Here is a 22,719-nt window from a genome sequence, read left to right on the forward strand (position 1 = left end):
CACACACACACACACACCGAGTAGAGTAGTCAAGGCTCCGAAAGCAAATACAAGTATATAAAATAGTATACTAAACTAAGTTTATGAGAAAATATAATGGATTTGTAAAGCCAACCATTCCAGTTTAACATTTTTGAAATATTATTAGCTTATGTGACATAAAAAAATTAGAGAAAAATATATGCATGCAGAAATAAATTAGATCTCAAAGGCATCATTTTTAATAAAGGGTTTTAACTGCCTCAGTGTGGAAATAGTCTGCAATCTGGTTGATAAATATGCGGCAAATGACAAATTAATATGTGTTGGCCCTCATCAGCATCAGAGACAAATGTTATTATAATGTTTTGGACTCTGCTCAGTTTTGTATGTCTGGGGAAGCTATAACAGTGGTGCAGTCTGCAATTCAGAGGGACAAAGCTGCCCTCTATGTGAGAATAGTGAGTGCTGCACCACAAAGAGAAGAGAAGATGGCAGGATTTACAGGGACAGAAATTCATTTATCTGACAACTTAATTAAACCCCTGCATATCAAAGAGAAGAGATTAATGGGACTCAAGTCAGAGAACGAGCCCCTAAATCTCAATGGGCTTCACTTGCTGTCCCAGTGCTGTATACATCTTTACAAATTAAGGAATCAAGTTCTGTATCTTTACGGTGGCCATATATAAGCTTTTAAAAATGTAATAATGTTACAATTCTGTATAGTGTAGAAAATGTCAACAAAAGAAATTGTTTCAAGCATTTGTTATGTCAATAAGCATGACTAAACTGAATATTTTTATTATATATTGTTATAAATGTATATTTTCGGGGCTGGGGATTTAGCTCAGTGGTAGAGCGCTTACCTAAGAAGCGCAAGGCCCTGGGTTCGGTCCCCAGCTCCGAAAAAAAGAACCAAAAAAAAAATGTATATTTTCTTATGATTCAACAAAAGGAAAACAAAATGGGTCAACTATCACAAATCGAAAACATCAAAATCTAGATTGGTCAATAGTTACTAAGGTTAAGCAATAAAGTTTATGCATGCTATTACTTTACTTTTTAACCTCATATTTAATGTAAATAATAATGATCAGGATTATGTTCCCCTATTTCTTTCATTGTTTAAAGACAGAGTCCCTCTATAGAATCTATGGTTCCAGGCCTCACTAAATGAAAATCAGTCATTCTACCTCAGTCCCCCACCCCACCCCACAAACTCCCCGTGCCAGAGTTGCTAGACTGTAACATCATAATATGAAATCTTGGGACTTACCATGGAACATGTCTTATAAATTATAAAGTACAATTTAGCTCATGGTCTTGGCATACTTATCTTTAACAGAACAAGAATAAACATTATATATGTCTTCCCAAAAGTAAATAAACCACAACATGGAAACAATAACTGGCACCTTGACAGTGAGTCATGCCTGATTCTCCCTAGAGTTATTGCTCCCAAATTTTTGTCACTGATGATCATGGTGACCATGGGGATCATGGGGATCTGACACTTTCTCACTCCATTGGATTTTCTTACATCCCCTCCAGTCTGATAGTTAATGGTAGCCTGTATATCATGCTGTATGGTATCAGACTCTTATCATGTTCAATTCCGACTCGACCTCATGCGTGATCGCTATGATATTGTTCTCTAAGTTGGCCTTCTCTTTCTATGTAAAAAAATTGCTCTGGAAGCTTAGGAGTTGAATTTGCCCAGAACTGGAGAAAGCCTAGAGCTAGCAATATTCCACAAGAACATTACTGTGTGAGAATCCCCTACAACAAAGAAAACACTCCCTACATAACAAAGATTTCCAAATTCTTGCCAAAGGCATCTTTAGCATAAGCTGTAGTCAATGCAACTAATGTTAAATACAGAAAAATCATTAGGAATGTTGTTAAAAGATAGAATATAATTCATTCAAAATGGAAGCATCATTCTATTTTTATCGATGCCTTCATGCTATTTTCTAGAACAGATGTTTTACAGAAAATACATTTTATAAAGTGAAACATGGAATTTTATTGCACATAATCAATTCTCATTTTATAGATAAGGGATAAGTTAAAGTATTTGGTCTTTTCTGTAGCATTCCAGTGTGCAGAGTCATACAAGCATAAAAATAAGGATGTCTCCATATGGTATCATGAAATATAGCAGCTAGCAAGTGGAAAGTCTCTGTCTAGCATTATCATGTGACCTTTGAAACATCATATGACTCACTTGTAATTCCAGAACTCTATTTATAAATTCAGTAGTACCTATTTTCCAAGTTATCTCTCTACTCTGTTAAGCTGAGAATCTAGCTTTATTTTTACCTTCTATATGATGAAATAATGATGGCATTGAAAGAGAGAAGCTAAGCATGAAGTCTCAACAGTGCTGAAAGGGTTAAAGGCATTGGATCAACTCTGGGGTTGCTAGTTGCTTCAGTGTATCACATGTGCAAGCTGATAATAGCCATTGCTTCTTTATCACTAATGTGAACAGGCATCAGCTTTATTATCCTTTACAGTTCACAGTGAAGACCACACATTTGAAAACCTGATAGGTAGTTAAGAAAAACATCTTTGTAAATAGGATTTTAGTAGTCATTTTTAATGTGTTTAGAGGAGCCATAAACATAATGTACATTTGGGGCACTTTTCATTTAATGAGCAATTTTGGTGTTAAGAATCTGAAGGTATGCATAAACTGAAGTTTAATAAACAAATTTATTATTTGTAGGTAAAATGTAAGTAGATGTACAGACATACAGACAGACAGAATGAGTAAGACCAATACATCTTTTACTATTCCATGCCAGGCATTAAACTCGTACTTGGACTATTCCTCATTTAAGCATGAGAAATCTGAAGCACTGAGCTTTTTCCGTATTTGAGGCCAAATACTTGGTTCACTGTATAGCAGGGATCCAAAGCCATGAAAATATGTCACTGGGGCATTTAACCTTTCTTTATACGTACTAGATTACATATCATCACCTTGGAATAATCTCAATCATTCTGATAATTAAGATCCTCAAGCCAAAGCTTTTCTAGAACTTTCCTTTCCAAACTACCTTTAAAAAACTGTGAGGCAGGGGTTGGGGATTTAGCTCAGTGGTAGAGCGCTTGCCTAGCAAGCGCAGGCTCTGGGTTCAGTTCCCAGCTCCGGAAAAAAAAAGAAAGAAAGAAAGAAAGAAAGAAAGAAAGAAAGAAAGAAAGAAAGAAAGAAAGAAAGAAAGAAACATATTGACTTAAAAAAACAAAAAACAAAAAACAAAAAACAAAAACAAAAAACTGTGAGGCAGAGTGGGTGAGTGGGAGGAACACCCTCACAGCTGCTAAGGGGAGGACGGAATGGGGAGGTTGTAGAGGCATAGCCAGGAAGGGGAATATCATTTGAAATGTAAACAAAATGATTAGTAAAAGAAATACTCTCTTTTTTCACTCATTCTTTACACATTCCCCCTCCTTCTCTCTTATGTGTGCATAGGAACACACCTATTCTGATAGGTATACCACCAATTACATCATTATTGTTACCATAGTAATATATTAGGAGACCTCTTACTACAAAACTTTAATTTTATTACTTCTTTTGACTTATGTTTCTGACTTAGCACTAACACTATACCTACCCCCATAGAATCTGACTGAATTAATATTTCATTCCATGGTGGTACAAAGGAGGTTTTTTTTCATGGTAGGTAGGAATGAGGAAACAGATTACATCAAAGAAGAATACATGTTTCTCATTTAGCGGATTTTGATCAATGCACTTTGGACCCTAATTAACTAGAAACACATGCCTTGTAATGGATTAAATTTAATCTCATTAATACATGCATCTTTGAACCACAAATTCTTTAGTGTATGTTAAACAAAACTAAGAGGTTTTCAACAAGTTAATAAATGCCATTTGTACTTAATACAGGTAGTAACTAGTCCTCCAAAAATGTGCATAGATTTGATAGTTAATATATATCTTATTTAACAATAAAGTATCCCTATATATTGCAGGGAAAATGACATTTAAAAATCAGAACACACAGAAGTTGCTGTTTATGTGAGTATTGTACAATTCTGGAATAGACTGAACTCATAGATGTTGGTTTTTTCTCATACTTTCTATCTTTATCCTAAATTGAAAATTGCTCTTATGAACAGGAGGAAGCTTTGGAAAGTTAGTTTTGAATAATTGTCAAGGGTCAAGTCAAATCGAAAACCTTAAAAATTGACAGAAGGCAAACCTGAGCTTCAAATGGAAATTTGAGCAGCATAAAATCACAGGCCACTGATATTTGCATTGCTAATTGTAAGGTCATCAAACTTCTTTTAGCATAAATGAGATGGAAAATAACAATAATGACAACATAGGCCCAGGAAGGCAAACCACACATTCAATAGGAATAATACTTATGAAAATCAGTAAGTACAGAAATTACCCACCAATAAATGATGCCTGTATTTAAGTATAGTGTATTTAAGTATAGTATTTGAAGAGCCATGGAACATAATTTGAGTTTATAAATTATGCTGTTTTTGTTCATTGTGTTTCTCTTTTGGGGTAGGAATGATGTATAGATGGAAAGTATCTTCTATGTGTGTATGGGCACACACAGGCATGTGGGTCTGTGTGTAGTTCAGAGGACATTATAAAAGATTAATTTTTTCTTTCCATCATGTGAATTATCATGCATAGTGGCAGGTACACTTTTCTGTTGAGCTGTCTTGCACACTCCATATCTTTTAATTAAAAAAATAAACCACAACACAAGTAGAATAAAGTTCATTATGAGAAACTAAACGTGTTGAATCTCAGGAAAAGGTAATAACAAACCAAGTTAGAAATTTCAAATATTTTTACAATGGCAACCTCTCTAAAGTCTACCTTTAAAGCCAACATACCCAAGTAACTCATGGCTAAGTACACAGTGACTCATGTACTCACTCTTTTAACATGAGTCAAGAGCTAAGTCTTATCACACAATGAAGCCTGTTGTTTGGTCAATGGTATGTAGACTATACCCACCACACTATTTTTGAGACCCCCCCCCAAAATCCTAATTCCTTCACTTTGCACTTCATGGTTTCTCTGAAATGTCCGTTGAGCCATATAAACATCATTACTTTATGAAAGTTAACTAATTTTTCATATTATACCTTCACAGTTAAAAATACCACTTTTCATTTTGATTGATTTAATTTGAATTAATAAAAAAACTTGAGGGGTGTTTTTGTTTCTACAATATTGTTTCTTAACTTCCATTAACCCAATACAAGAACTGTCTCTAGATGATTTCTTATTGCCCTTTAATAAAGTATTATTGATTTATCCATCTTCTCTTTTTTAGGTTTATTACCATTTTCATCATATTTTTATTACTGTTGGAAATCAATGTATTGTTCATTTAAATTCCAATAGATCACCAGTCATTTGAGTCTGTGTTGTATAAGGCTTTATTAAACAACTAGCATATTTAGGCAAAAATTTAATCCTAAAATCACAATAATAGTTTTAAGAATTTGAGGTTGAAATTTTTGTCTACACCTCACAATGCTTACAAATCTAAAATAAAAATGCTCATGCTTTATTCCCTTAGCTTATTTTATAAAGAAAAATAATTCCAGTCAAAAAAGGCTAACCCTAGCAGTATTAAGCCAGTGTAAATGATTTTAATTCGAATATAACTTAAAAAGTAACTATTATTTTAGCTTTATCTTCATTGTTCAAATGACTAACATGAAGGAGTAATTTATTTAATGTTTGTTTATATATAATTAAGAGTTCATGAAATATTTCCTCTACAAAACACACATAGAAAATTCTTTGTCTACATAAGGGATCAAAATGAATCAGTTTCTAATGTATCAACTCTTTGCTCTGCTTGAGTGAAATATATAATAGTATAGGTCTAAGGCAGCACACTGTGTATTACTTAATGTTATGTGCTTACTTATGAATTTGATCAAACACTTTTTAATTTAGTTCAAAGAACCCATAAATTTGACTTGAATAGTTTCAGGTATTGGTCCTTTAATCAATGGAATTTGATAAGCTTTAGGTCTTAACTATTTCAGAAATCTATTTAAATAAATTTACAGATGAGTGTGTGTAGAACATGCATTTTTTCTTCCAGATAATTATCTAGCTGTTCTGATATCATTTGTTGAAAAACACCTAAGAGCTTAATTGATCTCTTGTAACATACATGTAAAAATAATTTGATCAAGTATATGTTTATTAACTTTGCCTGATGTATTAATCTAACCATCTCCCATCTATCAAAGCTAAGCTGTATAGTTTCTATATTAAGAATTTGATTTGCTTTATTTTATGCACATTTCAGCTAAGGAATCATGGATATTTAAAAATGAAGGTTTTCTATTTATATCTAAGTAATATCTTCATATTAAATTAGATTATATTTCATTTTTATCAAGAATAATTGAATGATCTAAACCTATAGGTCATCTAGTACACTTATCTACAATTATTTTATGATTTAACATCTGTATAATTATCATCACAGCACTCCAATAAACATTCTAAGGAGCTTGTAGTCTGTGTCACTGCTTAAATTGCCCTTTAATAAAATGTAGTAATTCCAAAATTAGAAAATTTAGTAGTTTTTCTTTACTTTCTTCCTAGAAGGTTCCTGACTTTTTTTATATACCAATTTATTTCCTGGGTTAATTAGCCAAGTTTTAGTGCTTGCTTTCAAGTCTTCGAGTTTCCATTTGGTGACCTTCTCCTCATGGAAGAGGAGCCCCGTTCTCTGGGTACCACTTTGCCCTGGCACCTCAATTCTCATCTGAACAAAGCACACCCTCTCCCACTGGGGCCAGAAGTCAGCCTAGCTAGAGGAAAGGGGTCCAAAGGCAGACAACAGAGTCCAAGTCAGAGACAGCTTCTACCTCAATTGATGGGAATCTATATGAAGACCAAATGGCACATATATGTAGGGAACTTTGATCCAACCTATAACACTTTCTGGTTTGTGGATCAGTTTCTGTGAGTCCCCATGGGCTCAGATTAGTGGACTCTGTGGTTTCCTTGACCTGTCCAACTCTCTCAATTCTTCCTCAACTCTTCCACCAGACTCTCTGAGCTATATATATTGTTTGGTTGTGGGTCTCTGCATCTGTTTCCATCAGATAAAACCTCCCAAAAGACAGTTGTGCCAGGCTCCTGTGTGCATGCATAAAGAGTATCATTAATAATATCAGGGGCTGGCTCTCTCCTGTGGGGTGGGTCTCAAGTTAGGCCAGTCATTGGTTGGCCATTCACATAATCTCTGCTCCATCTCTGCCTCCCTATATATCCTGTAGGCAGGGCAAATTTGGGATGAAAGGCTTGGTGGGTGGGTTGATGTCCTTCTACCTCCACTGGAAGTTCTGCATGACTACAGAAGGCCACTTCAGACTCCATATGCTCAGCAACTAGGAGTCTCAGTTAAGGTTACTGCTATGTTCTTCTGGGAGCCTTCCTAGTCTCAGGTCTTGGGCTTGTCACAGATATACCCTCCCTCCAATTTTCCTTCATGCTCTCTCAGTCCTCTCACACCCTACCTGACCCCACCCCTTTACCCCTCCTCACCCCATCTCCACTTATTTCTCTTCCTCTATCCAATTCTGGTATCTACTTTATTTACCCTTCTGAGTGAGATTCAATTATCTCCCTTGGACCTTTCTTGTTACATAACTTCTTTGGGTTTGTGAATTGCACTTTTGTTACACTGTACTTTAGGGCTAATACCTACTTATAAGTGAGCACATACTATACGTGTCTAAAAATAATGTTCCACCACATCAAAAGGACACTTGCTTAACTATGTTCATAGCAGCTTTATTCATAATAGCCAGAAACAACCCACATGTCCCTCAATGGACGAATGGATAAAAATAATGTAGTACATTTACACAGTGGAATACTACTTGGTCATAAAAAATGAGTACATTGTGAATTATGCAAACAAATGAATGGAAGTAGAAAATATTATGCTGACAGAAGTAGCCCACTCCTAGATTTAAAAACCTCTTTGTGTTGAAAACATAGTAAATTTTGTTAATAATTTACAAATTATTACTTTTTCCTTTAATTGGTGTATTTGGTTGATTACATTGATAACAACATATATTTTAATGAGATATTTTATGTATTGTTTCTACAATTTGATAAACTTTTAAAAGATTTTACTTCAACAACTTCTACACCTCATTATCTTAGAACAGACAGTGTAATACATTCAAATCTCAGTCTGACAAGACATAAATGCTAGTTAAGCAGACCAGCTGGATTTTATTAGTTTAGGCAGAGAAGGAGAAAGATGCTACCTGGCTATTGATACCCTCATAAGGAACTGAACCATTTTTATCTAAAAGGCTTACTATATTCTTTGGAGCTTTGTTTGTTTGTTTGTTTGTTTGTGATTGGTTATCTCCATGAGAAATTGATGAGCTTAATATGATACTTGTACCTTTTAAGCAGAAATTATGTGACCAACATTCCTCCACATCTTTCACACCAATGTGTGATGTTCCAACTTCTAGATATCAGTACTCAATGTTATTTTTTCAATGAATATTTCAGTTTCTGGATTTTTATCTGATGTTTAGAGGGCAAGACAGGAGAATGAATAGTTTGGCATTCAAGTGCTCTGTCCTTTATGTGTTAAGCAAGCATTTGTCACTGTGTTAAATATCTTATGCAACTTGTAAGGTAAATAAGCTTATTTGTTTCCATAATTTCCAAGGTTTCATTCCATCACTAGCCCCTCCCACATTTTCCATGGCCCCTACGACCTACCCTCCATCAACCACTTCTATGAATCATGCTAAAGAATTGGTAGCCTCTTTTCCTTTGATGATGACGATGATGATGATTACATACATGAATGGGCTGAGTCAATTTTTGTTGGTGGAGCTTGGTGTATGGTTTTAAGGCTGATAGTTTTGCATTGGACAACCAATAGGACTTACCTTCTGTAAGAGGCTAATTTTTCTTATCCCTTGATAAGAAAACCAAGAACATTTCTCCCTTCCATGATATGTCCACTGTTCCAGTCTCCTCAATGCAACTAATTATAGGAAACTGCACAGCAGATTTTCTGGTATTTTGATAATTTTTCCAGCCCCTTTCCCACAACCTTCCCAGAGCCATAGATGCAGGAGCTATGATGTGTATCCATTGTGGCTTGGATCCCACAATATGATGAGCTCTCCTTCCAAATATTTCTTTTTTTTGGAGGGTTATGTTTTATTTTTTCTCCATCTTTATTAAATTGGGTATTTCTTATTTACATTTAAATTGTTATTCCCTTTCCTGGTTTCCAGGCCAACATCACTCTTACCCCTCCTCCTCCCCTACTTTATCCCCTTCCTCCCCCCATTACTGCCCTCCCCCTAACAATCACGTTCACTGGGGGTTCAGTCTTGGCAGAACCAGGGGCTTCCCCTTTCACTGGTGCTCTTACTAGGCTATTCATTGCTACCTATGAGGTTGGAGTCCAGGGTCAGTCCATGTACAGTCTTTGGGTAGTGGCTTAGTCCCTGGAAGCTCTGGTTGCTTGGCATTGTTGTACATATGGGATCTCGAGCCCCTTCAAGCTCTTCAGTCCTTTCTCTGAATCCTTCAAAGGGGGTCCTGTTCTCAGTTCAGTGGTTTGCTGCTGGCATTCGCCTATGTATTTGCCATATTCTGGCTGTGTCTCTCATAAGAGATCTACATCCTGTTCCTGTCGGCCTGAACTTCTTTGCTTCATCCATCTTATCTAGTTTGGTGGCTGTATATGTATGGCTCACATGTGGGGCAGGCTCTGAATGGGCGCTCCTTCAGCATCTGTTCTAAACTTTGCCTCCCTATTCCCTCCCAATGGTATTCTTGTTCACCTTTTAAAGAAGGAATGAAGTATTCGCATTTTGGTCTAAAGCAGTTTATCTGTATGAAATCATGAATGTTGTTTCCCTTTTAATCACTTCTTAATTAGTGATAAGAAGTCCACAGTACAGAATACTTGGATAAATTCAGCCTTAGCATTCTTTGTCTTCCCGGCCCTACAGGAAACAGAGAGCAAGTTCCCTGTCCTCTGCATGGAAGATTCTCAGCCAGGTTTGACATTACCTTTCTCATTTCCTTTTATAAGATTAATGTTTGTGATAAATTAGTATGATCTTTGAATCCTGCTAGACTTATTTAACAACCACTACCACCACAAACATAGGTATAGAACTCAGTTCAAATATAAATAATTCTAATAGGAAGATAGTGAGGTGCTTTATCTGGATGAACAGTATTCTTGCCCATTCAGTACACTCTAAAAGCCATTACTAGCCTTCACCTCTCATATGCTAGCCCTGTGGTTTGGCATAGGGCCATAAGGAGTAAACCAGAAACACATGTGATAATGAGGATTCTATTGACATGTTTCCCCTCTGTGTAGCAGCACAGACAACAGAATGTTGGAGAAAGCATCTTCTCCTGTGGTTATTTCAATTGAATAAGCATAATTTTAACATGAAGCCATTATAGAAATGCTTTGGTTCTGGGAAACTGTGTATTAGAAATATGATGAGCAGGTTGGAAGATGTTCAGCACTGAACATCAGGAGTAATTAAGGGAATGGAGAGATTGATTTATGAGAAAAGATTAAAGGAGCTCAATCTGTTTAGCTTGGCTAACAGACAACGGAGTAGGGGATATAGTAATTGTTTACAAGTACTTACAGGATGTAAATATCAAGGCTGGGGGAGAAGTGCCCAGGCTGACATCAGAAAGCTTGAACCACTCCCAGTTAATAAAGAGGAAATTGATGTTGACAGCCATCCAGTGTTCAGTGATAGCTGAGGCCTTTAGGCAGAAACTGTCTCCCAGGACAAAGTGAAAAATTAAAATCTGGGATATTTAAATGTGGAATGGCACTTTTTTCATCTATTGCACTTTCAAGTTCATTATCAAATTTATTCAATGATTATTTAAACTGCCTTTTTCTATGTTTCTACCAAATATAAATACCAGTTATATCGTTTTTATATTACTTGTACCTTAAATCCAAATTGCATACTTAAAAAATATTTAGGAGTTATTTTTAACTTTGTCACCCTTTAAAATTATGCTTCTTAAAAATTTACATTTGACTATCAGAAATATTTAATTCAAACGAAATAATCAAAAAGCACATATACTTATTCCCTACAATGCTTGCACCTATTAGCATTTATATAAAATTATTACATATTCCCATGTATGTCAGGATAAGAAAAGGGATCTAAAGTATGAATACTATTTCACAGCACATGCCACAAAGCACACTAGCACTCAACAGCTCTCTCTCTCTCTCTCTCTCTCTCTCTCTCTCTCTCTCACACACACACACACACACACACACACACACACACACACGCACACACACACAAATAGAAACACATATACAAACACACACATAGACATGCATGCATGCCTGAATGCACACGCACAGGAATGTGCACCTACATTATGGTTGTCAAATATATTACTACACATATAGGAGTTTCTGTGACACACAAACTCCTGCAAACCCAACACACATTTTACTGTCATTCACACTATCTTTGGACTTGTCTCAGATTCACACATTGTCTCTCACAAGCATTCACACTGTCACTTTTTCTCACATACACACAGCTGCACACACAAACACCTATTTGTACACATAGATCCACATTTCGTTCTGTCACACACACATAACTAGTTAGCATAATGGCTATAAAGAGAACATTTCCCCTTAATTGAAAGATTCTGAGGTTTCAAATTATATATAAAGATTCACAATACATTTAATCATATGATTTAAAAATAATTTAAGCTAAATGGAGAATTTTATATAACGCACAAAGGTGTTCCTTTAGGAACACTATACAAAGATAAAAAGAACTCTTACAACTTTATATAAAATATATTATAATTTAGGTTGTTAAATTACTGTAGAAATATAGCACTAAAAATCTTAGTTCTCATAAAATATACAGCAAATACTCATTTACTTGTCAAATTACAAAATTGTATGTGCTGACTTGTAGGAGAACATTTAAATTAAAGTGAATAACACAACAAAATTCATATAATGCCCAAGTTATGTGCACAGAAACATTGGCATACACCACAATTACAGGAGAATAGAGGAAGACTAGAGCTAGCAAAATTTTCTAATGTGAAGTCCTGTAGAACTTCATAAGCTACACACATTTCACTAACTTAGAAATATTGAAGTAGATATTTAACATGTTCAAAGTATTACTTGGCCATCAGATCTCACATCTTACATGTCCCTTGACACATTTTCCAAGAGATTTATACAAAACTCATTCCTCCATGATTAAGAGTGTAGCTTGAAGTATTACAACCACTTTTCTCAATCAAACTTGATTTATGTTAGATTCTGTGTATAGTGTCACGCTCTAAGAAACACTTGCAAAGTCCACATGGATTCATCTATTCTCACAATGCAAAGTAATGAATACTATTTATTCCATGTAATGAAGACCATAATTCCAATCATTTTAAAATATTGTTGATCTAGAGGAGGATTACTGTCTAATACATATGGATTTCTACCAAGCATTAATGAAGAGACTAAATAACAATTGAAGTGTTGCAAAGAAGCGTCAGTTGGTAAATTACGCAAACAGAAGTATAACTGTAGTTCCCTTGAACAGTTATAAAAGTTGACAGGATTACATTATCTTTAATCCCATACTTTTTACAGGGATGTGGGCAAAGACAGTATAATCTATTAATCAAATTCTCTCCCTCTCCCTCTCCCTCTCCCTCTCCCTCTCCCTCTCCCTCTCCCTCTCCCTCTCCCTCTCCCTCTCCCTCTCCCTCTCCCTCTCCCTCTCTCACCACTACGCTTGCTGAAATGGTGAGTTCTAGGTTTAGTGAGAGCCCTTGTCTCTAAAATAAGGTGGAAAACAGTAAATCTGGAAACTTCTTCATTTCATTTAAATTTCTATAATAAATATCATGGATAAAAGTAACTTTGGATCCAAATGTTGATTCACTGTGTAATTCCAGGTCACCCTTTACTATGAGTGTAATTCAATACAGGAACACAAGCAGTTTGTCACATCATATACAATGTCAAGAGCAGAAGAAAACAGTGAATTTACTCATATCACTTGCTTTCTTTCTGCTAGCTCCCTTCTGTCTTGTATAGTTCAGGACCTAACTGCTATCTTTGAATGGTGCTACCCATAGAGGTCTCTGTAATTACACATCAATTAACAATCAAGGCATTTGGACATTCTTGTAGACAACCTGATTTGACTAACCTCTTAACTAAAACTCTTTTTCCATGACTCCAGATTGTAGCAAATTGGAATTTAAAATTAACTATCAAAATAATTGAAACCAACCTCTGGACTCTAAATACACAGTCACAGACTGGCACAATTACTCACATATGTACCTATAAAAATATATACCATAAACACACACATGTAACATACAACCATATTACTTCCTAAAACATAAAGACTTCTTGAATATGGATTAATGTAATGCCATTTCAGAGAAGATAAATATATTTATAATACTAGATTATGTGTTAATGCTAGCCCTGTGAGTGCTGCATAACTGGGCAAGTAGATTTTTCTAAAATCATATTAGTGAGCTGTCTTAGATTGTCTGAACCATAAAATCATAGAGAGAAGGAGCTGTTTAATTTTCATGGTTTAAGAAGCAGAATTCAACATCAAATACAAACTTTCTACTGAATGTAGTAATATCAATATTTGGCTTGGAGGATTTTTTTTCTTTCTTTTTTTTTATTAGCTTGAGTATTTCTTATTTACATTTCGAATGTTATTCCCTTTCCCTGCAAACATCCCTAATCCCTCCCCCTCCCCTTCTTTATGGGTGTTCCCCTCCCCACCCTCCCCCCATTGCTACCCTCCCCCCAACAGTCTAGTTCACTGGGGGTTCAGTCTTAGCAGGATCAAGGGCTTTCACTTACACTGGTGATCTTACTAGGATATTCATTGCTACCTATGAGGTCAGAGTCCAGGGTCAGTCCATGTATAGTCTTTAGGTAGTGGCTTAGTCCCTGGAAGCTCTAGCTGCTTGGCATTGTTGTTCATAAGGGGTCTCGAGCCCCTTCAAGCTCTTCCAGTTCTTTCTCTGATTCCTTCAATGGGGGTCCTATTCTCAGTTCAGTGGTTTGCTGCTGGCATTCGCCTCTGTATTTGCTGTATTCTGGCTGTGTCTCTCAGGAGAGATCTACATCCGGCTCCTGTCGGCCTGCACTTCTTTGCTTCATCCATCTTGTCTAATTGGGTGGCTGTATATGTATGGGCCACATGTGGGGCAGGCTCTGAATGGGTGTTCCTTCTGTCTCTGTTTTAATCTTTGCTTCTCTATGCCCTGCCAAGGGTATTCTTGTTCCCCTTTTAAAGAAGGAGTGAAGCATTCACATTTTGATCATCTGTCTTGAGTTTCATTTGTTCTAGGCATCTAGGGTAATTCAAGCATTTGGGCTAATAGCCACTTATCAATGAGTGCATACCATGTGTGTTTTTCTGTGATTGGGTTACCTCACTCAGGATGATATTTTCCAGTTCGAACCATTTGCCTATGAATTTCATAAAGTCATTGTTTTTGATAGCTGAGTAATATTCCATTGTGTAGATGTACCACATTTTCTGTATCCATTCCTCTGTTGAAGGGCATCTGGGTTCTTTCCAGCTTCTGGCTATTATAAATAAGGCTGCTATGAACATAGTGGAGCACGTGTCTTTTTTATATGTTGGGGCACCTTGTAGGTATATGTCCAAGAGAGGTATAGCTGGATCCTCAGGTAGTTCAATGTCCAATTTTCTGAGGAACCTCCAGACTGATTTCCAGAATTGTTTTACCAGTCTGCAATCCCACCAACAATGGAGGAGTGTTCCTCTTTCAGCTTGGAGGATTTTAATGTTTCCAAGAACTTCAAAATTTCTAGGTCCTTGAAGCCCAATTTTTAAATTATATGTATTATCACTTGCTTGGGCATGACCCAAACTACAACATGGTCATACACACTTTGCATATGCTAATAGCTTGATCCCATATTTACTTTATAAATGTTGTGAAAAATCAGGAGCATAATATTCAGTAGACACATCTGAGGCACATATTTGAAAGGAAAGGAAAATGAGAGGGACCTTCTCTCTTTTGTTGCTGACTTTATTCATTAATTTCCCTAGTAATGTTTATGTCCTTAAACATATTGTATGACATTGGAATATTTTTCCAATATTAAACATTTTATCAATGGTCCAAACAATATCATATGTTCATAGGATATATGTATAAGAGATTCAGAAATAAAATTATAGATCTTCCTAAAACAACATTCTCAGTATTGAATCATAAAACAGATACTCACAAAAACTATGAATGCTATTCAATGTATCTAATTTCAATTTTATTATTTAGCTAAGGAAATGCATGGATGGCCTTTATATCCTATGTAGTTTACAGAGTCTTCTATTACTGGTTAGGGAGTATTATTTATCACAGAGCACACTCTAGAGTGTGACTTACTGTAAAGATCTGCTAGATCAGATTCAATATTATGGAAAAACTTGTTTGCTGAAGAGTCTGGGAAATAATTGTTAAGTTTGAATGGAAGAAAAGACAAATGTTTTAAACTTGTTTTCATCGTTTACTTCTTGATCAAATGTTTAACAGAGTTTCTGAAGAGGATAGACATATCTCTCCAGTGTTCTAATTCCAGGGTCAAAGGTTTTTGGAGAATCGCTGTAGAGACCATCTTCAGGCTAAGTGAAAATTGCAAAGAATGTACCCTATTTTCTCTCATTAAGCACGACTACTCTGTCATGATGACTCATTTCCCCTCACATGGGAAGGGAAATATGACCAACACATTTCTAGAATTCTTAGAATTTTGAAATTCTCAGTCATATTTTCTCAACCATATTGGTATTATGAAGTTAAGCTATGATCATAAAGACAAAACTAGTAGACCACAAAACACTTATCCAAAAGTTCCCTGAAATTTGAAAGTATATAAAATGTCACAATAAAAGAACTGAAACAGCAAGTGAAAATCAATAGCTCAATGAGAATGCCAATTTGCCTTACAGAGTTGTCTGAATGCTCCAGAGTGAAGGGATACAACTGCAGAAAACAAAAACAAACAAACAAAAAAAAACCCAAAAAAACAAAAAACTGAGCTTGGTTCTGAACCGTTCAGTGAGTCATTCCTCAGCATGCACATGTGGCACTACATAGATTATGTCATAGTTCTGAGATTCCAGGCCCATTGGGATTTTCTGAGATTAGGTGGAATGCACACACGAGAAACCCATAAGCCTAGGACTTCTACATCTGTAAAGTATTATAAAACACATGCCTTCCATACTACAATCTGCCAAGATGATATCTTATCATCATTCTCTACTATCTCTTAGAAACTAAAAAAATATCTATTTTGTTCATTTGATCAAAGTCCAAGAAAAAATAGGGAAAATAAAATGATAAAAGTATAATAATTGAAATTACAAAATGTGTAAAATGAGCCAAAACATTAGAAAGATAATACACCTTGGATTAATGCTTGTGTTCCCTCAGGGTGAGATTGAGGTCAAAGATTTGGAAATCTTTTCTAAAGCCTCACAGGGACTGAGGGGGTCATCTAAATTCTCATATCTGGATAAGCTCAGTTGTTCTGTGGCTGCTGTGGTTGACAAGTTTTCAAACCTCCACGTAGAAATGAATAGTTTCAACTATTTCAGAGCAGAGGCTGTGGGCAATACCTTTGCTGAGTGTGCTTTGTTGACATCAATAGGGTAAGAGTTTACAATAGATCAGCAGAAGCCAGGGCTGGAAGGGCACATGTAAGTTTATTAATTACTTCCTTATCTCAGAAAAAAGTGTAGAGTATTGAGTGAAGCAAGACAGCCCTCTATTAATTCATGAAAGACAAAGAACATACCTGCTGTAAGGAAGTTATGGGTAGGCTGCTAAAACTGGGCAGTCAAATCTTTAAAACAGGATGAGAATGGCTTTTTATTACTTGTTTTAAATATTAATTCAATACATGATCTCTTAAGGAGACTACATAAATCATTAGATCTAGCAAGTAAAACATAGAACTATCAACATACGGGATTTGAACATCCTGTGGATAATTGTGTCACTTAGAAGCAGAATGTAAATGAGAAAGAGAAGCCCAGTAGTAGAACATGTTTGATATGTCATATAGAAGATGACATCAGCAGCAATAAACCAATGGAAAAATAACTTAACAAGTTTGTTATAAAATAATGTTTGAGCCTCTGTCATTGCCACACAGGCCAGATTCAGGTCCAGGTAAGGAAAATGTTTCTTGATGATGATTTATAGCACTGTCTGGATTTGGTTCTCCTTATTTGAAGAAGTTTTCCATGTATGTCTTGGGAAATAAGGAATTCCCTATTATTATAACTTGAGGTGGATTTCTAAAACCCATCATAACCCCACTAAAGTAAATCAATGAATCTCACCATCCAGGCAAAGAAAATTAACCTGGGGAATCATGCAGTCAGAGCCTTACAGTGTCATGGACTATCCACTGTTTGATCAAATGGTTAATCAGCCTGTGTCTACATTAGCAGCTTTTGAATGGAGCCTTCCTCTTTCTCTGAACATCATGTTCTGAAGTTTGAAGCTCAGAGACAGCTGTAGACATGTGGTTCCTTTAAGAACTCCAATGTAAAGATAGCATTGAGCAGCCCAGAGGAATGGGAAGAAAGATTGCAAAGAAATGGAGCTTGAAGCCAATTGAAAAAGTTGGAGTTCAGAAACCAACCACATTTAAAGGTAATGCTTTTCATGAACTATTCAAATAAGCAGCAAATTGATTTTTTTTGTTTCTTTCATCCTCCAATATCATTAGAGTCTTATTCTAAACAGTAACATAAACAATTTCATTTTTCATTTATGAACATAGAAATAACAGCAGTGCAGTTGACTGGATCTCTGGAAATGAAATTTCTGTGCCTGCTTCATCTACACCTTGCTAATATGCTGAAAAACTTGTGACATTTTTCAATGTGATTTTTTTACCTTTTCTATTTATTTGTTTTCCATTACGTCTTCGTGCTTTTCTCTGTTTGTGACTATCCCCTATTTGACACAACACTGTTAAGGCCTGAGTTTTGAAGCATGAAGGAAAACATTATCTTATCTTTAAAGATTTTATTAAGAATAAGAGTAACAGTGAAATAAATACTTATGTGGAGTAATGGCATCAATGTGGTATCCTGGCTTCTAAAGTCAAGTAAGGTATTGAAAGGACTCAGAGGCTTCACATCATCTTTCTGTAGATGCTATACACTTACCAACATGCTATGAAAACTACAGTTAATTTTATTACCTCATTCATTTCCTTAATTAAAGTACTAAAGACATTCTTCTCAGTGGTTCAACCACATGACAATCAAAACACATGATGTTGGTCCCTACCATTCCTAATAAACAGTGGACTACTAATCCATACCTGGTAATCTCAACTTTCCTTTTTCTTTTCTTCTTTTTCATTTTTTATTTGTTTTCTTATTTATTCACCTCATATTTTCCTTTCCAAACAGGAAGCAGGGAGAACTAACTCAAAATGCCTGAGTGGGTGGAAACCTCAAAGGCCACCCCCAATGAAATAATTTGTACATCAAGGCCAATCCTTTTCCTTAATGATCATTTACTGGGGATGAAGGATTCAAATGCCTAAGTCTTATGGAAGACATCTCACTCAAACCGTAATATTGTCTGCACCAGATGAATGTTTAATCAAATTAAATGAATTAAAATGAAATTATGTTGCTAAAAGATAATATATATATCATAACATAAAGTGAAATAATTTAGACTTATAAAGACGCATAGTGCATATTTTGTCTCATATGAAGGACTGACCATACAGAGAGAGAGAGACAGAGAGAGACAGAGAGAGACAGAGACAGAGAGACAGAGAGACAGAGAGACAGAGAGACAGAGAGACAGAGAGACAGAGAGAGAGGGGCAGAGAGAGAGAGAGAAACAAACAGAGAAACAGAGACAGAGACAGAGGGAAGTAAAATTCCAGTCTCCACGAAGGTCATCTTGATTGAATATTTGACATGAAAGTAGAAATGTCTCAACTCTTTATTTGGAACACAAAAGTGGACTGGGTAGTTCGGGGAGGAAGACAGAGAAGAGGCTCGATGCTTCATATTTTCAAGGAGCATGTTGTACTTGAGTGAAAAGTCATTGAGACCTCATTCTACAAAGAAAATATGCCAATAAAAACTAGTAAAACACATCCTTATAGTGTGCAGTTGATAGTATCTGTGGTCTTCTTAATAAACATTATTGTCCTATTCTTATAGTTTACTTAAGTATGTTTATACTCTGAGGTATTAAGTTAAAGAATCATAAAATATTTTTATAATTATCTAATAATATTGACCATTTATAAAATTACACTTGTGATTTATTTCTAAGCCAAAATATATCAAAAAATATTGAATTTATGGTATATATAATGTGAAAGTAAGCATATGGGAATATGAAGAAACACATGTGAGTGTGGTACTTCTCTCTTTCATCACTCTGTAACGATAGTATTCCTCTATTCCTGGGTACAGGATTCACATTATTGGACACAGCCATGATGACTTAGGGTCTTTCACTTTAAGTCTGAAGTATCAAAGTCTCTTTGACTTTGTGGAATTGCTCCAGGTATTCTTCTGTATGTTCCTTGGTAATCTTGAATATGAAAAAGGGAACTTGATCTCTACAGGTTCTATCACCATTTGTTGGGTAGTTCAGCTAATGTAACTCGTTTGGGTCCTGGGAACATCTTGGGTCCCTGGCATGTGGGACTTTCTAGTGGCTACCTCTATTTCCCCATTGTCCACTGCTACACACCTCCACCAAATTCCTGACCCTCTGTACTGCCTCCCTCATCTCATTCCACACCGGATCCTGCCTTCCTGTTCTCTCATCCTCCTCTCCCTCTCAGATTCCTCTCTCCTACCGCCTATGATTATTTTCTTATCACTTCTAAGTAAGACTGAAGCATCCACACTTTGGTCTTTCTTCTTCTTGGGTTTCATACAGTCTATGAGTTGTATCGTGGGTATTCCAAGGTGTTTGTGTGTTTTTGTTTGTTTGTTTGTTTGTTTGTTTGTTTTTGGCTAATCTCCAACTTATTATTGAGTACATACCATGTGTGATCTTTTGTGACTAGGTTACCTCAATCAGAATGACATTTTCTACTTCCATCCATTTGCCTGTGACTTTCATGAAGCCCATAACCAGTGCCCCCAGTTGAGGGATGGGGCCACTTATCCACCTCAAAAATATTAATCCAGAATTGCTCCAGTCTAAAGGAAATGCAGGGACAAAGAGTGGAGCAGAAAGTGAGGGAAAGGCCATCCAGAGACTGCCTCACTTAGGGATCCATCAGTATACAGACTCAAAACACAGACACTATTGCTGATAACAAGAAGCTCTTGATGACTGAAGCCTAGTATTGCTGTCCCATGAGAAGCTGTGCCAGAGCCTGACCAATACAGATGAGAATGCTTGCAGTCAACCATTGGACTGAACACAGAGACCCCAATGTAAGTGTTAGGGGAAGGACTGAAGGAGCTGAACAGGTTTGCAACCCCATAAGAAAAACAACAATATCAACCAATCACAAAGCTCCCAGGATCTAAACCACTATCAACCATAGAGTACACATGGAGGAGCTTATGGCTTCATTTTGATATGTAGCAGAGGATGGCCTTATCTGGCATCAATGGAAGGGGAGGCCCTTGGTACTGTGGTGGGTAGATGATCCAGGTAGAGGAATGCTAGGGCTGTGAGGCAGGAGTGTATAGGTGGGTAGGGAAGCACTCTTATAGAAGCAGGGGGAAAGGGGAAGAAATAGGTTGTTTGTTAAGGGGAAACTGGGACAAAATATGCACTATGCATCTTTATAAGTCTAAATTATTTCACTTTATGTTATGATATATATTATCTTTTAGCAACATAATTTCATTTTAATTCATTTAATTTGATTAAACATTCATCTGGTGCAGACAATATTATGGTTTGAGTGAGATGTCTTCCATAAGACTTAGGCATTTGAATCCTTCATTCCCAGTATATGATCATTAAGGAAAAGGATTGGCCTTGATGTACAAATTATTTCATTGGGGGTGGCCTTTGAGGTTTCCACCCACTCAGGCATTTTGAGTTAGTTCTCCCTGCTTCCTGTTTGGAAAGGAAAATATGAGCTCTCACTACTCCAATGTGCCTGCTGTCTGCTTTGTGGCATTATGTATTCTCATGGTTCTGGAGCCATAAAATATACTTTTCCTCCTCTACCTTGTATTGGTCATTGTTTTTCACCACAGCAATAAAAAAGAAACTAAGACAGACAACTAGGTTGGTCTTACAACTTGACTATTTTCAGTGGTATTATAATTTGGACATCTCAAATAATTTCCATAGTGAGCATTTTTGCTAGTACCCTATAGGGTATTTATCCTGCTTGTTCTTTTGATTTTAGATGTGGAAAATTGACACAGGCCACAACTGTGTGGGAAGAGGAACTTCAACTTGGAAAATGCCTCCTATAGATTGACCTGTAGGAATATCTGTGGGGCATTTTTTTAATTAATGTAACCATGGAAGAATCCAGTTTGCTGTGTATGGTGCTAACCCTTGGAGGTAGTCCTGTGACATATAAGAAAGAAAGGTAAGGGAACTAAGAGAAGCAAAACAGAAAGAATCATTCTGCCATGACTTCTGCTTCAATTCTTGCTTCCAGGTTCTTACGTCGAGTTCCTGGCTTGTCTCCCCAAATGAATTGACTCTGGATAAACCAACTAAATTTGCATTTGGTTATGGTGTTTTACCACAGTAATAGAAAGCATAAGACAAATTGTTTTGTTTTGTTTTTTATATCCTTACCTTCATTTATTGCTATTGAAATATTTTTTAAATGCAAAAGCAAGAGGTTTATTTTCCAGCATATCCATGTCAACCTTCAACTAGTTCCTCAAGGCAAGTGACTAGAAGGCGACCGAAATGGCTATTGCAAGCAGTTTTTATACTTTTTAGAGGCACAGCTTATATCAGGAAGGTTACAGTTCAAACTTATTGGCTAAGCACATTGACCTTTAAATCTATTGGCTAGCAAGCATCAGGATATTCTCAGAATATTCTACACAAGACTGTTCCTGTGGGCAGAAAATGCAATTTGACCCAGCCTTGACCCAAGCTGGGAAGCTGGGCCTGGCCTAGCCTTGCCCCAGGGAAGTTGAGTGTAAGGCTGCAAAAACCCCTAAGGTCCTTCATTCCCCACTTTTTCTTGTACAAGATCCAATCTTGGAGCTATGCTCAGGGTCTCTGGTAACTAATTCATATTCTTCAGGTTTTGTCCTCAGGGTCCATATTGTTGGCCCAGGACCATCAGCTGTACTGCACCTATTCTCTCTTTTATGAAGGTCATAAGATGGCATTGTCCAGCATCAATAGGAGGTAAAGCCCTTGATCCTGTGAAGGCTCATTTTCCCAATGTAGGGTAATGCCAGGGTGTTGAGGTTAGACTAGGTGGGTGGGAGTGGGAGCATCCTCATAGAAGCACCAGGAGGGTGGAGGGAGTATGGGAGGGGGAAGAAAAGGATAATATTTGAAATGCAAATACATAAAATATCCAAGAAAAATAAAATTTAAAATAAATAAAATAATAATAAAAA

At 36.3% G+C, this 22,719-nt stretch overlaps 1 long non-coding RNA gene across 5 annotated transcripts in view; it reads left to right on the top strand.

The window, feature by feature from the left end:
- The window catches only part of LOC148000661 (uncharacterized), a 57,899-nt gene that overhangs the window by 8,213 nt on the left and 26,967 nt on the right, over nucleotides 1-22,719 (top strand). For 2 of the 5 annotated variants that reach the window (XR_015640524.1, XR_015640522.1), the window contains exons 2-4: nucleotides 10,033-10,081; nucleotides 17,605-17,809; nucleotides 21,528-21,716. This is a non-coding gene — a long non-coding RNA (uncharacterized LOC148000661). Of the gene's footprint in view, nucleotides 1-10,032; nucleotides 10,082-17,601; nucleotides 17,810-21,527; nucleotides 21,717-22,719 lie in introns of all 5 variants that reach the window. The other 3 variants (XR_015640523.1, XR_015640525.1, XR_015640526.1) reach the window with 3 other exon arrangements.

Source organism: Rattus norvegicus, chromosome 16, assembly GCF_021556685.1.
Source record: "Rattus norvegicus strain SHRSP/BbbUtx chromosome 16, alternate assembly SHRSP_T2T, whole genome shotgun sequence".
NCBI lineage: Eukaryota > Metazoa > Chordata > Mammalia > Rodentia > Muridae > Rattus > Rattus norvegicus.